General features: G+C 27.5%; 1 protein-coding gene across 4 annotated transcripts in view; it reads right to left on the bottom strand.

The window, feature by feature from the left end:
* The window catches only part of LOC107453971 (TGF-beta receptor type-1), a 755,412-nt gene that overhangs the window by 599,689 nt on the left and 138,222 nt on the right, over positions 1–17,501 (bottom strand). The window lies entirely within an intron of this gene.

Here is a 17,501-nt window from a genome sequence, read left to right as displayed (position 1 = left end):
TTACGAACATAAGAATTAGAAAAATTGTAATTTTTGTAAATAAACAAATCAAATGGTAAATTTGGTTAATATTTTTTTTTACTTCGTGTGTGTGTTAAAGTAAATTTTAGTCAAATTTTTCAAGCTAAAAACTAAAATATATGCATTTAAAAAAAAAAAAATAATGAACCCAAAAGCATTCTAGAAGAGTAGATAATTTCCAGCAAGCAATTTGGAAACATGGACTTCAGCAGAGCAGTAGATTTCTTAATTATTAATTTAAGCTAAAAAAAATATATTTTTTTTCCATAGGGGTTTGGAAAATCATGTAAGTATTGAGTAATTTTTCCTTCTACCAATTCTTTATATTACAAACTTTTAGGAATGAAAAATGTAAAAAATTCCTGAGAAACATGAAACTTCGTAAATAAACCAGTATGCTGCTGTGAAGAGGTAGAAAGATTTGCATTCCATATTCGTTGAGTTATAATTTGAATTGTAAAAATTAACAGAAAGTGTGAGATTAAAAATAAAAGCTTTTTCTAGAATTCTAAAAAAAAAAAAAAAAAAGCATGAATATCGACTATTTTCCGTTATTTTAGTTTTAGTTCGAAAAGAATTAAAAGTTTTTTTTTAAATAAAAAGTAAATGCTTTATTTTTTAGTGTAATTAGTGCAGCATAAACATTAAAATACGGAATGGTTTCTTTCCTTCTTAGTTAAAAAAAAACTTAAAACATGCTATTGTTAACAATTCGGTTAAAATTAAGATAAATTGAAATTAATTTAGTTAAATTTACGCGAAAAATGTATTAATTCACCTAGTTCAAAATAAGCGTTAAAAATATTGATATATAAGCGTTAATAATACGTAAATAAAGCTCAAAAATAAGCGTTAATAATACGTAAATAGTATGGATAAAATGCGTTTGTATTTTGGTTAAAATAACGTAAAATGTACGTTATTTTAATAAAAATAAGCGTTAAACACACGTAAATATTCATGGTGAAAAAAACGAATTTATAGAACCAAAAATATACGTAAATAGTTTGGTGAAAAAAACGTAAAAAATACGTTAAAAATTGGTTACGAAATTCACCTTAGTCAAAATAACGGCAAAAATCGGTCATTTTTACGTTAAAAACAAACCAAAAATAAACGCTTTTTTACCTAATTCGAGACTACCACTCGAAACGGAAATAAAACGTTTTAAATAAACGTTTTTTTGCTCTAAACCTTGTGGCATTTTAACGTTATTTTCACGTAATTTATACTTATCTCTGCTGCATGGGTAATTTGCTTAAAATAAATTATTCATGCTACATGATTTAACTGTATCAACTACATGATTATTCACTGGTAAGAACTGTTCCTTCACTTGGTTATCTTACTACTTATTATTTAAACCACCAAAAGCTTAAAACAATATTATGTAAGTTATCTAAATTTTTTTTTTACATAATTTGTATTTAATAACAAATATGTCGATACCATCATTTAGCAAAAATTACAAATTTTGAAATTTTTATGATTCTTTCTTAAAGGCTAGCTAAGCTTAAGTGTTCCTTCATTCGTTAATTTACCCTATAAGATGTTGAGAAATTTGCGATGTTGTGAGAGATGCTTAAAAATGTTGACTACGTATTTTTATTAATATTTATAAAATATATATCCAAGAAATTGATAAATATATTATTCCAAATCAATGCATACGTATGTATATTATTGAAATTGTATCAGTTATTGAAAAACAAAATCAAAAAATAAGAAATAATCACATTAAATAAGCGCAATCTGGTGTATAATCATATTCTATCAGAAGATCATATCATATCCTATTTTATAAAACTAGACATTCTTTGAATAAAGTGTTTTTATTCCAATTGTTTTATTCAAATTTCTTTACTAAATTGCAAATAAATTGTTAAGCGACTAAAAAGGAAACATTGTATTTTATAGTTAGAAAGAAATAAAAATAAAAAGGTTAGCAAACGATTATTAGCGAAAAAAATATGAATGAAATTTTACACTACGCGCGCGAAAGTCAGGTTCCTCGCAAGTTTATCACATTTTAATATTAATCGCCCAGTTTAATGATTTTTTTATTGTCGCCAAATTATTTTTTTAAAAATAATTAATTTTAGTTTTTCTCAGCTTCTAATAAATAAAAACAGTTGAAACTTTAGATTTTTCAATTGAAAAATATGTAGATTATTATGGTATAAAAAATCCATACCTTATAATTCAAAATTTTTTCATCCTCCATTTAATTAAATAATAAAAAATAGTTAATAATTATTAAAAATTGTTTTTTTCATGAAATTATCTTTGGGTAAATGAGTTTTATGAGTGGGTGCAATTTTCTTTAAATTGCTTTATTAGTTTTGAAAATATGACTAAAAACGTAAAAAGTGAAATTAACATTAAGGGGTACGAACTTTTGATCGCTATCCTGACCAAACTATGGGGACCATTTTTTCTCAGATTGCGGCTACCCCCTATATTTTGAAGGATAAAAATCCAAATATGTGAAAAAATGTATGTTTATTCAGAGAAAGTACGTTTTTGTGTCTGATTTTGTAATTTATTTACTAGTTAGCACCAATTAATTAGCATATTTGAGGTCACCCCCATTAATCATTGAGATTGACACTTAGTTCGTGAAAATCCGATCATTAGAACGAAAGTTATTGAGGGTGATTCGTTTTTTTTTGCGGACTTTACATGTTAACAAATTTCTGAATGATTTTTTTTATCGTGAGGGCAACAGAAAGCTGAAATCGACTAAAGGTAGGCAAAAGTAAAAGTTTAAAAGCAAACAGTTCATATAAACATACATCGAAATAAAGATAACAGATTAAATATGAATTTGAGCTCATATAAATCTTGATAGGCTAATTTAAGCCTTACCTATTGAAACGCAGTGCTATAAGCGAAAACAGAGAGCACACCGCACTATACTCAATACGAATTTTTTTTTTTTATAGATTTTTGTTTTAATTACACTAATAAATTTAGGAAGGTTAAAATAATAATTTAGAGTCATATTTCTACAAAAGAGAGATGTGTTTTATGAACAAAAGTAAAAATAGATACGTTTGTTTTCTTCAAGTTCTTATCCTTTTATTTCCTTTTTACGCATTTTACGACCATTTGTTAGAATAAAAGACTAAATACAGTTGTGCAAGCAAACGCTAAAACTTATAGTGTATATCTGAAAATTCTACGAATTGTATGTTTCAAATTTCTAAGAAATTTGAGTGTATTTAAATGAAATACACTCAAATAAAATCACAATACGTATAAAAATTGAATGCAATGTAAATAAATAAAGGATTTCCCAGGATGTATATATAAAAAGCACATTTTTAGAATTCGATTCGTAAAAAATTATTTCTATTTATAAAAATTTATTGCAGACAAAATACAGAAGTATTCAATAAACGCGCGAAGCTCTCCGAAAAAAAAAACGTGAAGCTAATTTCGGAGTTGGCAAGTATTGTATAATACTTTTTTCAGCACTCATGCATGTAGTTTGAAAACCGATGGAATTTCTTGCAACGAAAAGTTGAAAGAAATGGGGCTATAAGTTGAATAGATAATTAAAAAAGGGACCTGTGCATAGTAGTGTGCATTTAGCTTTACCTGTGTATTTAGTTTTAATAATGATTAGTAAATTACGTACAGAAATGAGGGGTTTTAGTGAATTAGAAGAAAAACAGAGCACTCACCGTTTATATGTAGAACTTTCTGGGATAAGATTTTTTATTTTTGCATCCATAAGAGTATCACAAATTATACGCAACTAGACTAAAACACATTAGGTTAAGCAATTTCAAGGCAGCAGAGAAAGTAGTTCTAATTAGTAGTTCAAAGGCAACTATCAGGAGGTTGAGCTTTATAGCAGCATTTTAAATAGCAATGAGTATCGTATCACTAAGTATAAAATTTTAAGATCCCATGTTGGTTTATTTAAAACTATTTTTTTTTAAATAATAAGACAGCATTGAGAGTCAAGAAATAATGAGGAGAACAATTTTTCATCTGAGAACTAATTATCAATTAATTTTGGTATCAAATTCATTAAATATGTTTACACGAAAAGATACTTAACTGTATTTTCAAATGATTTAACTAATAATGTCTAAAATTCAAATTCTTTAAAAACCAAATTGGGACTGTCTATGATAAATTTTTTTAACACAAGCGTTTTAACACTAGTATCACAGAACACTGTTATAACTGAAGCTAAGGTCTTCGCCTGTTTCATTCCTTCAGTGGTTCATGGTTATCACATTGGTCGCATACTGCAACTTTATGGTCAGACATCATTAAAAGCATCCCAAATGTCTCGTAATGAGGTTTTGACGCAAGTAGGACGATCATTAAAAGAGCATTTGAAGAAGAAACCAGGATTATGTCGTTACGGAAGCTAAAAGTGTATTTCTTAGTCTTAGTCTTACAATGCAGATTTTCTTTGCTATTGATTTTATAGAAAAGATGAATTCGTTTGCGTTTAAAGTGAATTATTTTTGGTCTCTTAATTTTTGATCGTATATATGATGGTAAGACGAAGGTGATAAATTGCTTATTGATCATAGGAATTATGGGATTAATATTCAAGAATAATGAAACAAATCGTCACTTTCAGAAAATTATTTTAACTATTATTATAACTTAAGATAATAAAGATCCATGCTTAAACTCGTATTTTGTAAAATGAAAAAAAAAAAAAAGAAAGAAATCGGTTAAAAAAAAACTACCACAATGACACAGTATTCGAAATCTCTTTAGTTTCAACTTGCGACATACTGGATTAACAGCTTTTCAATACATTTTCTCAGAATTTTCAGAGGAATTTGTATGATTTGCAGAATAGCTAGATTGCTTGACATTAAATTACTCCTAATTCGTATATTGGCAGTTTCTTTTAAGCTCAATTGCATATCTTTTTGGTTAATAAATATTAACTTTTAAGCATTAAAAACAAATAAAAATATAACATTTATAAGTGATTGTAACACATATGCATGAATAATAAATGAATATTGAAATATAATGCATCAGTAATAACGTTTAAGTCCCCAGCGCGAATTCTACTCTTCCCTAGTGGGTTCTCGAAACTTCTAAAGGGGGGCCCTATAGCTTTCTAGAGAGTTGGCGAGAATTTTTAGCAGTAATTTTATATATATATACTATCGAAAAATCAGTTACAGTTTCTAACTTAGCGTTTACAAGTATAGTTATTAATATAGCAAATCATTTAGTAAAAGAGTATTAACTCATCTTAATATGAAAAAAGGGCCTCTTACTTTGAATGAAATACCATAATTTATTTTTCGAAAAACTCACGGTATTTAAAACTCCGTTGCATACTTTTTCTAAAAACAAATATGCGAAAAAAAAAATTTTTTTGAAAGAAAAACTTCCTAAGTTAAAATCATTTAATTTAATTTGAAATGTGTGTCTCAGTACAGAATTTATTGTTGACATAATCGTGATTTTAGACTACATCATTACAGTTCGAAATTTTTAGTACATTGCACCTCATTTTTTTTTTTCAAACAACTGCAGAAATCATGCAAATTAGTCATTAAAGCAATAATATTTAATTGATTATTTGAATTTCACAGCGGTATTGTGAATTTGAATAGTTACAAATAGCTTTATGAAAATTTCGAAAAACAATTCTAAATCTCGATACATTCCTAAATATGCACATTCAGTAAATTAAAGGCCTGATTCGAGTACACCTATAAAAATGTTAAATAATTAAAAGAAAAAGAATGAAATTTTTTCCCCTTCGGGGTGGGGGGAGTAAAAAACGTTGTCCTGCCAAAAAACATTGAAAAACTATGTACTAACGATATTTTTACATGACATTCTTTCAAAGTGACCGCATGACGTACAGAAACAAGCTATTTTGTTTAGCATTAAAAAAGTATTCCTAACATTATAACTTGTGCCAAGCTTTCGCCATCGTTTTATTTCTTCAGTAAATAAAAATGAGAGTCATAAAAACCAGGAACTAGACTATATCCGGCCAACCGATTTTTTTCTCTAAAAGTGTAACAGTTACCGCCTGGGGATCCTTTTTTTTATGACTTTCTGTGGAAGAAAAGTTTTTCAGCTTCAGTAAAAAAATATTGGTTAGCCCATAGAATCGGTTATGTATGCATATGGGACATGTAGTACGAATTGTAGGGAAATTTTATCGTAGTAAGAAGCAGTTATGATAAAGTGGTTCGAAATCTTCTATTGTGTTTTGAAATGATAAATGAAAAAGGAAATATCTGGCAGGGATCATTTCTCGAATGTATATCGAAATGTACGAATGTAATATATGTAAAAGTAATAGTTAGAGGAAGGCTTCCTCCATCGTATTAAATATCACTTTATGAATGGATATTTTAAGCTATTATACGCAAGAATGGTGAAATGCTGAATATAAATCAAGTGCAAAATATTGTAGTTAATGCAATATTTCAATATTCGTAAAAAAAGTTAATCGTTGTAGTCTGGAATATGTGTGAAGCCTTGAATGATTACACTGCCTTACATTTAATTTGGTGCTTGGATGTCACGAAAATCAGTAAAAAAAAAAAATCCACAATTTGAGTAACTTAATTTCGAAGTAAAGTTTTTAATTTCATAATGTACGTTAGAAAAGAAAAGAAAAACAGTTAAATAACCAGCGTATTGGAATCTGAAAATGTTTATATACAATATTTTAAAAATATGCCTCAATAACAACAAACTGGATCCTAAACATAACCTCCTGTGAGTGAAATTCGAGGCAAAATGAGAATCTTACATATAAGCCCCCATAATTCAGATCTGGACTGTCCAGAAAAAAGTGACGCAGTTTTAATTAGGTGCGTTTGTGCTTTGTTCATAGATGGCTCCAAAATCGCAAAATTTACAAGATATACATTACTGTTTAAAGTGGAGAAATCCGCGAAATATAATACTCGACGAAAAAAATCGATGGCATCTCAACAAATAAAAAAGTGCTCAGACAAATATTTAAAATTCTTAAAGGAGGAATTAAATATTTTCATTTAAAAACAAAAATTTCCCAGTAGGCAGAATGTTTTCCTTTAGAAAATCATAAAGAAGCGAATGAATTTCAATGTTTATAAATCGTAAAAAGTGCAATAAATCAGTGATATAACATTCTAATGAAATGCAAAAATAAATTTTCAGACATTAAAAAATTTGAGCCAGTGATTTCAACTTTACAGAAAAATTTAAATTTTCATTGTATTTAAACTTTGTGCAATCATGGAAAGTTAAAAGCTGGTCAATTCTTAACTTAATCTTATAATTTAAATGGCATTTTGCCAATATATGTTGTAAAATTCTTCATGTTGTAAATTGATATAATTTGCAATAATTAATTTGACAAATGATACAATTTGTAATAATAGAATTTGTTGATTGATACAATTTTTAATAATGCAATTTGTACTAATACAATAAATTGATTCTGATTGCATTGAAGTTGCTCAGCATTATGAAACCTGTAATCATAACTTTGCGAAATAAATATAGTCTGTTATTTTCACAAAAAATCCAACTGGGAAGAAAAAGTTTCTTCTTCATTAAGTTTATTTAAAAAAGATACAATTATATCTCTCTACTTAAATATATCTAATAATTAGAAGAGTGCATTCAATGATGGAGAGATTTTACAAAGCGTTACGGTTATTCCCCAACGCGAACGTTAACTCTATTTGAGTTTTACACCTTATTCTTGAACCTTTCAATATACAAAGCGTAGTGTTAGAGTTTCAGTTAAAATAAGACAATCTCTCTGTAGAAACTCTCTATTACTATTTTACAGTAAATGAAAATATTCTTAAAAATTTACAAAATACAAGAAATTGTACATTTTGGTAAGTAACAACGAAATATGAGTTAATATAGTATTAGAGGTAGGTACCCTAACGCCCAGTTGTTGATATAAGAGGGTTAAGCACTTATCATCAATTATTACATAGATTCCATTTATTATTTATTATGTTCTAGCTTGCTTAGGATTATAACATTTCTTATTTCATCCAAAAGTCATTGTTTGTTCATGTTCTGATTACTTGCAACTAAGAAGAAACTTGTACTGGATCTGAAACATATGTTCGACATAATCATTTATTTCTAGGTTTTTTGTGTCTTTTTTTTAATCTCTACTCATCTTTATTTATAACCTTTATTATCTTATGTGTAGTACAAGGAAAAGTTTTAATGCTACTTTATGAGAGTACATTTTTCACAGTAATTTGATATAGATCTTTAATAATTAGTAACATAATGATGTAATTTGCAACAATAAATGTTTGCAAGAAATAGGTTTTTAATATGTAAAAAAAATATTACACTTTCTCTACAATTATAAATGAGTTCGTATGCGTACGCGTCTCATAACTCCAGAATAATTTGTGCTAGTGTCATGAAACTTGAATAACGGGTGCAACAGGCAAGTTATTAAAAAAATTTAATTCATACGGTAATGAAACTTTTCCGTTAGGATTACTACAATGTAAACTGTTGCAATATAAACTGAAGATGTTTTTTCCCACCTCTGTTTGGTCAAAAACGACGTTTTTTGACAGCTCTGTTTGATTAAAAACGAGTTGCATTAGAACCTTACTGCCCGTATTTTTTAAATAATTATTTATCTTCACTCCCTTATGACACGCAAGATAAAAGTGAATGACATGTGGAAGCACCATTATTGGATTTGTATTTTTAAGCTATCTGAAACAGCGTGTTTTTCTTTTACTGTTACACGTGTTCATATGTTGTACGTGTGCGCCGAAATAACGTAAATTTAACCGTAACTATACCCTCATTAATAACACCTTCTGTTAATACCGAAAAAAGTAATTACAACAGCACTTTGTAAACTCACCAGGATAGGGTGAAAATTATTTATAATAAATTTAAATTACTGTATAATTCCTAATTGTGTTTTTAAATAACTTTCAGTTTTAACGTGATTCCAAAGATATTAAATTATATTCTTTGATCAGTAACTAGATTTTTTTACAGTGTATAAAGAACGGTAATTAAAGTAGTTATTAATGAATAATTTTTAAAATTCATAAAGTTTGCCATATGAAAGTAATCATTAATAACATTCTTTTTAAATAAATGATGGTTTTAAAAAAATACTTGCAGAAACGTTTTTAAATAGTGTTTAAAAGGATATTTATATATTAACATATTTTAAAAATTTAGCAGACAAATAAATTATTTTTAGCCATTCCGCATTTGAAGAAGGTAAATGAAAAAAAAATTAGAATATGTTTTTCTTTTCTAAAATGTTTCTCTGAATTAAATTTTTTAATATTATAAATGTCTATAATCATTAAATTTTTGCAAAAAGTAGAAAAATCGTAAGAAATTGTTAATAAGTTTAATGAAGTATGGTTTTGAATTCTTTTTTAAAAAAATCTTTTTTTTTTCATCTGTAAAAGAGAAAAAAAAAGTATTTTCTTAGCATTAAAGTTTCGAAAGAAATATCTGAACTATGTCATTAACATTTTATATTTTCGGATTCGAAATAATTGAAGAATTTTTACAAAATAGCACCAGGGAATACTTGAAGAAAAAGCTTTTATTCCTCACTCTTGTGGAGGATAAAAACTACCTCAAAATGATTAAGGCAATCGTTTTGAAAAATCGTTTCGTGAATGCGGAAAAAAAAGTTGAGGGAGTAATCAATAACTTATTTAAGTTAAAAGTTTCTTTTACTTTTCTAATAAAAGGAATTTCTAGCAAATACCAGTAAGAGTATTTCTTTAACAAAATTTAGATCGAGATTTTTTGTTATAACTATTTTCGATGAAATAATTATACCTATCTAAAAAACTAAAACTTTGGCTTTTTATGTGGATATTTTTAATACTTGATGTTCTCTCCGAATGTAACGTCCTGACTTTTGAATTTCCTGAAACAAAACATTCGTGCAAGAAAACATTTCCTGGAAGGCCATACTTTCTGATAAAAACAAAGTAAAATTGGTCAACAACAGTGCAAAGAGTTGCCAAAAATATCTGAAACACAACATATTTTGCTTTTTAGAATTTTAAATAGAGAAAGGATGATATTTCAGGTCAAAGATCCCGTTACAGAAAACGAAAGTCACCCGTAAGAATTATTTTAAAATTACTTTTTAAAGTTTTAACGGCTAATAAGAATAATTATTAAAAAAATTATATGAAGAAAAAAAACAATTTTGTCTAATTGTACCGATTTTTGTCAGATTATTTGAAAAGTTTGGAAAAACATTTCATAAACATAAAAATCATAATACTAGGTAATAATAATATATATTTAGTTATAATTTAATAAAATTTAAATTAAAGTGGCGTTTAATGGGACTTTAGTGATGGTCATTTTGACATTTTCCCCAAAAATCCGCATAGTTTTAATTTTCTACGTTAATATTACTCACATTTTCAACAAATTTATGATTATTTTTCACGCAAAGTAATGTTGTGTAATTTTTATCAGTTTTTGTATACATAAGAACCATACTTAGAACAATCAGTAGTGAGCATATGCATAAATGCATAAATAAAATAATTCTTAATACATATTTTTAGTTAGCCATCTCGAATATGTAGCGTGAAGTTGAAAGCTGTCTACAAAATATGACTGGTCATGAAAACAGTTCATGATATATTTCTGAGAACAAATTCGTACACACCTACCATTCCGGGCAACAATCCACAGAATATTTTAAAAAAAGTAATAATAAAGAAAGATAATATTAACAATAATTGTGCAGCAATAAAAGAGCAAAATTTCTTAAACTCAACTTGAGTTCGATACACCCATGTTTGAGTGAAATACTTGCTTTGCTTTAAATCGAACTTGAGTGCAAGATATTTAAGCGATACTTGAGTTGTTTTCGCTCAAGCATGATTTGACGAGTGAATTATTTATTATTTAATTGAGTGCGAGCTGTAAGTTGGAATTTGTATCGTTTTATTTTAAAAAGAAAACTATGCTGATTTTAGTTATGACGATATGATGGAACGATTTCTCCAAATAAAAGTATCATGCCCCATCATCGACTTTATGTTTTGTTGAATATTTAATGTTTACTTGCTAGTATGTCTTTCATATTTTTTTGAATAAATAAGAATTAAAAGATCATTTAAGTGTTATTTCTGATGAAGACGCTATTTTACTTCTTGATAAGGAAATATATTTTGCTGTTCTTATTTTTAAAATACTATGACTTACAATGGGTTATATACACTTTCCATTTAAATTAGCTGTTATTCAGAGCTTTTAAATAAAATATTAGTCATTTAAATTCTTTTTCAAGAGGAATTTATTTAGAATGAAAGTTTCAGAAGCGCATGCTTATAAAATATTAAAAAATCATTTAACTTCCTTTCAGGTTTTTAATTATAATTCATGTTAATTAAAGTTATTTTACATATGATAATAATCCCTGTGAGGTGAACTGGGTTCGAATCCCAGTGATGGCTGGTCAATACGAACTCCGCACCAGACTCGCACCGACAACAGTGCTGACATAAAATATCCTCAATGGTAGACGGATCCTGGGTTAGAGTCCCCTTACTGTCAGATTAACAGCGGGAGGTTTTCGTGGTTTCCTATATAACGCAAATGTGGGCTAGTTCCATCAAAAAAATAATTATCAATGGTCTTTTCAACCAGTATTTGAGGTATGAAATTTTATTTTGATCTTTTTCCTTAAGTTTTTGTTTTAATGTCACAAAATAGCATATTTCAAATTCATCATTCTTGTAGACACTAATAACAAATTTTCTATACCGTAATTTTTCATTTTTTTTTAAATAAAAATTCTAACAGTGCAAATAGACCAGTTAAAATAAGTATAGACTCTTAATCTTTCATTTAATAGTCTTTCTGAGCAGTGACTAAATATTCTTAATTACAAACCCTGTTTAACTCGCATTCTAATTAGAAATCTGGTCTTAGTAATGAATATTTTTCTTCCTGGAAAGTATTAATTTTAAAGAAGAACTCAGTAGAAAGAGCAGCCCACGGCCGTCCCTCATCTGTGAGGGGGACGCAAGATATAAAGTTTTTCCTGTATTGAACACGGTGATTGTTGACGTAGGCTCATGCTCTTTAAAATACATTGATTCATTGTTTAAGAGTCACTGTTTTTACTGTCATCTACAATAAAGCAAGCTCTACTTTCAATTCCCTAATTCAGTTCATTCTCTATGAGCTAAAAAAATTTCTTCTAACAGCACTGTCAAAAATTTAAATATTTTGCTGTCTAGAGTAAATGAATGAAATAAAAATATCTTTTTCCTGTATTTTTTTGTCTTATTCACTAATATGTTCTCATATTTTATTTAAAAGTTTTAACCAATTGCAGATTCCTCATAGCTCTCTGGCATTAATTCTTTTTGTAGGGATGCTGACTTCCCTACTTTCAGTAAGTTTTATAAAGTGGTAAAGAATTAAAAACTAAGACCTTCATAACTTTTTTTTCCTTCGGCAATATTTTAGAAGGCTCCTTACAAAATAATTCGAACAAAGTAGCATTGGCAAAGCGACATATTTTTATTATTTAAATGTAGCGCTGGGCAACACAACTATTAATCAAATTCTCTAGGCAGAGCAGGTAGTATCTCTGCTTTTGAGTGCCGATAGATTATGACCGCATAACACAAGCCTGACTTGAAAGTTACATATTTTTTAATATTTATCGCTGATAACTTAATGTGATTCTTAAAGTTGTGTCACACATACATATAACTTTATATAAAAGCTAGTTCGAACTTACCAAACATGCTTTAATCATGTTTTTTAATTATAATTAAATTTCATTCTGTCCGTTTATAAATCACAATTAAACAAATAAACGATTAAAAAGAATTTCTGGTCTTGCTTTTAACAAATATCTAAAAAAAAATTTTTAAGAAGAATTAGCAAACCTTTTATAAATAAAGTTATATCTAGGGAAGTTTAGATTCATATAAAAGGGAATGTAAAAGAATTATCAAAGTTATGTTCCCAAGAATTAGGTTTGAAATTGTAAGTACGATTTAATGTACTAATTTAGTCTGAATTAGTATTTGTATAATACTGTTAACTATAAAACTGTTAAAAATAATCAAGAAAACTGTTAACAAAAAACTGCAAAATATTTCTATTACGAAAAGTTAAAAATCCTTAAATTTTTGTATTTAAGTCTATCACAAACATTCAAAATTTAAAGTATGAAAAACCTCATCTTGCGATTATATTCAATATATTAATTAGTAAATACAGGTAAAATGCTAAGCTTTTACTTTTCTTCTTGTCTTTCACAGTTTAGTTTTAAAATTAAAACAGGAAGAAACTTGTCAATTACCGAACATGTCATCGATAAAATTTAAAAGAAATAAATACTGATAACTTATTTCTGTAACACATGCAAAAAATATTTTTTTAATCGTGTTTATGACAGGGAGTAGTGGACTCAATGAGCAGTCTGAAAAGGAAGAACTTCACACAAATGGGGTTTAAAAGACATTCTAGTGTAAGGAATAAAAAATGATAGAAAAAAAAGACACAAGTATATTCAAATAAATCCACTTAAAGAATGCTAATTAGGAATAAAAATTTGTTTAAATTCACTCAAATTCGAGTTACAACGATCCAATCAAGTAATGCTGATAGTCAATAAAAAAACAATTGAAATTCACTAATTTTCGATTTAAAATTTTGTACTCAAACTTGAGTTATTTCACTTGACTCTTTGACTTGAGTGAATTTAAGTCAAGATGAGAAGGCTCATTTTTTGCGGATGAATGAGAAAAATTTCACTCAAGTTGAGTTATTTTAACGTGTTCATTTTAAAAGAGAAGTATGTTTGTCATTTGTCATCTTTTGTTATCAAAATGAAGGAAGGAGTATTTCCGATATTTGAGAAATCAACCATTATGATTTGATGCCGGCATCCTATTGAGTATCTCGTACACCACTCCAGGTCTTTGAAAGAGCTCATTGAACCCTATGTTCGTTTCTCAGGGATGCAGTTGACCCAAAATCAAAACGCATGACCACATACAGATCTGATCAATGGTTTTCTGGAAAGTGGAGATATTCTCCGGACGTCCTACAGAATAAGTCGAGGCAAAATCCCTCTCTCATAGAGATATTTACTTAAGAAAGTATGAGAAATTCAAGCATTAAAATTAGAATTCTCCACTTATACTTTGTCGATAGAGCGAAGAGTTTTGAATAAGTTCAGGTTTCTTTGATATTAGCTCAAAATAAATTGACAAGGAATAATGCTTTCATTTTTCTGATAGCAATGTCAGACGCATAAATAGGTGTAAGTATTAACATTCTACTTTTGTTACAGAAATTTTGATTTTAATATTTTGATATAATTCTTATTAACTTGTATCCTTTGTTCTGTTGATTTAAAAAAAAGGCATAAGATTCGACGTTTTTATTTGTCTATTTAGCAATGTCAGAGGTGTAGGTATGAATAAGATATCGAAAAATATGGAAATTAGTTAAAGCCAAATCAGGAGAGTACGACGGGTGTAGCAGTACTTCCCGATAATACGTTTGAATGGATTCCTTATTTAAAAGCTAAAAGAAGGAGATCTTAAAAATGCCATTTTATTTTCAAATTGACATATTTTAATGATCTGAACTTAACAAAACTTAGCTAAAAGGACATATTAATCCAAGGGGACCAAAACATCCTTTTTCGAATGATTTAAAAAAAAATATGCCAAAAACGTTTAATGACATGTTGAATGACAAAATTTGAAGAAAAAAAATGGCGGTAACTAACTTGCTTACTCAATATTTAGTACTAATGCCGAAAAGTGTTGTTAATTTAAAAACTTATTTAATCATTTTTTCTAATACTATTAGCAAAACGATGTTAATATCTTCGAAACATAACTATTACAATAGCTATTCTTTTTACTGTGCGTAGTGTAACTCCAGAACCTTTATTACACTCTCACAAAAATCGAACGTGCAATAAACCTGACGTATTCGTGAAAAATTCATTTCCTTAATCCGATCAGCACAATGACGGTTCCATTAAAGAAAATTTCATTAAATTCCAGAATTTATAATATTTGAGAAAAGTAATTTAAAATGCGGATCACTTACGAACAAGAGCTCTGATTGAAGTTCGATATTGAATAATGCAAAAGTATTTCTAAGCTTTATGAAGAAGACATTGTAAAAGAATATTAATGTTCTTTTTAATTATCCACTTTTTATTCCTAACCAACATTTCTAAATTTAATTACGGAAGTAACAATCGCTCATTTATTCAACTCTATAAATTTACTAAGTTCAACGAAGTCATTGGAATTTCGTATTATTTAAATTAATGGACCATCCATAAGGTAAATACTTTTGCATTAGTTTGCTAACTTTACTCACTTACTAATTAGTCATAGAAGTTCGCGTTTAAACCTATAATTTTTTTAAAAATTTATTACAGGTATTTCAATTTATGATTAATTAATTGTAATTTTACTTATTTATTTTAAATAAATTTAATTAACAATTTTATTTACGTATAGTTGATTAATTTAGTTTTCAGTAAATAATTTTGTTTAATTTTTAAGTAACTAATTTCAGTTTAGTTATAAATTATTAATTTGAATTTAGATTGAATGAATTTTAATTTAATTTTAGTAAATTTTAACTGTATTTTTAATAAATGTTAATTTCTTTTAAATCAAAACATTTTACTATTATTTTAAATTAATAAATACTAATTTTTTTAAATAAAATAATTTTCATTTAATTTTAAATTAATAATTTTTATTTCTTTTAAATATATAATTTTAATTGTATTATAATACCACTTAGTCACCATATAAAATTATATTTTGTATAATTTTAATATAATTGCCACCCACCCGCGTAGTCACCATAGCCAGTTTTGCTTAACTTCAGTGTTCTACTCAGTCCACTGCGGGACTTGACAGTATTAAAACTTGTCACCATAGTTCGTTGGGTATAATAAGGAAATTTAAGAATATTTAACTTCAATACACATGTTATTAAATTCACTACAGCAAAATAAGCACTACACTTTTTCCGCGGATTAATGAGGAAAAAATGTAGTGTCCTTTTTCGGCAATTTTAACAAAAAATCATGAGGCAGATGTGCATTTTTTACCACTGAAATGAAAACTAATTATTATTGCCATGCGATCTATAAGAAAAAAAAATGACAAAATTAATTATATTTCAAAATAAACTTATTAAAATGTTTTAGTCTAAAATATTTAGATATCTTCGGTGGCAAAAAAACGATGTTTATTAAAACATATCCAACGCTCAAATATATTCTAATATTCAAGCATTAACATTAAAAATTTTTATGGTTACTCAAGAAAGCCTAACTCATTACCACATACTTAAACAAACAAAATGCATTTTATGCAAACAAAAATAGAATTTTTTTTTCTGAAAAAACTTTTTAGAAAGCTCTCCAAAAATCAATCTTAGATCACATTATCACTAAGCAATTCTTTTAACTCTGTACCTCCTCAGAAAATGCTGCTGACTTTTATTCCTACCAATATATTAACATTTTTTTTTACTCCGCGATGACATTTACTTTTGAAGCAACGAGCCATAACTAGATATTCGTAGACAGAAATTTACATTCTTTCCAGTTTCTTGGTTATTATGTTATTTATGACAAAATATCTCGCCAAAAGTTATTTTCTAAATGCACGACATTCAACAAGGTCCCTAGTTCAAAGTAATTTATGAATAGAATAAGGTGAAAATTGGATTTGGACGCTTTCTTCAGTAGTTTTTACGCAGAAATGAGTAAATTTGAATATGTTTAGAACTCAAAATGTGTTAGAAGCTAATATTATTTACTTGAGATTAGTGTCGCATCAATGTGTTGTGAAACAAAAATTGAAGTAACGTTTTACGAAGATAAAAGAAGTGAAAGAAGCAAGAGTTTTTTTTTTCAAATAAAAGTTTGGAATTTCGATAAATTCCCTTATTAATAAGCAATGAATAAGAAATATAAATTTAATGCAATTCTCTTAAAATTTTAGTAAAATTTTTGTTAAATTTTTTTTTGCTTTAAATATGAATCAAATGGGGGAACAAACAAAATAACTTTTGATCTAATGAATTATGATACGGAAGAGTGCATAAAATTTTAACTTATCCGAATGACTTGTTTTCGAAGGATTAGGTTCATTGAGTTTTATTTTCTAAAGGATTCCCTTGATAATAAAGAGAACTAACTAATGAAGTTATAAACAGTATGTTATATGCATTTACTTTGTTTAAGTGAATAGAATTTCGACTTTGTTTTTCATGCCAATAAGACAAGACCAAACTTTATAATTATGTGTTTAAAAGATACATTTTAATATATATTTATTTAAAACCGACTAGGTGGAAGAGTGGTTAGCGTGCTTGACTGCGCAGCCGATGGTTGCGGGATCGAAACCTGCTCAGAGCATGGATGTTTCTTTTTCTCTGTGTTCTACGTCCTT

This window comes from Parasteatoda tepidariorum, chromosome 3, assembly GCF_982258835.1.
Source record: "Parasteatoda tepidariorum strain Cologne lab strain chromosome 3, Ptep-v5.0, whole genome shotgun sequence".
NCBI classification, from domain to species: domain Eukaryota; kingdom Metazoa; phylum Arthropoda; class Arachnida; order Araneae; family Theridiidae; genus Parasteatoda; species Parasteatoda tepidariorum.
The sequence above is the reverse complement of the archived record's forward strand: the minus strand, read 5'-3'. Positions and strand labels throughout refer to the sequence as shown.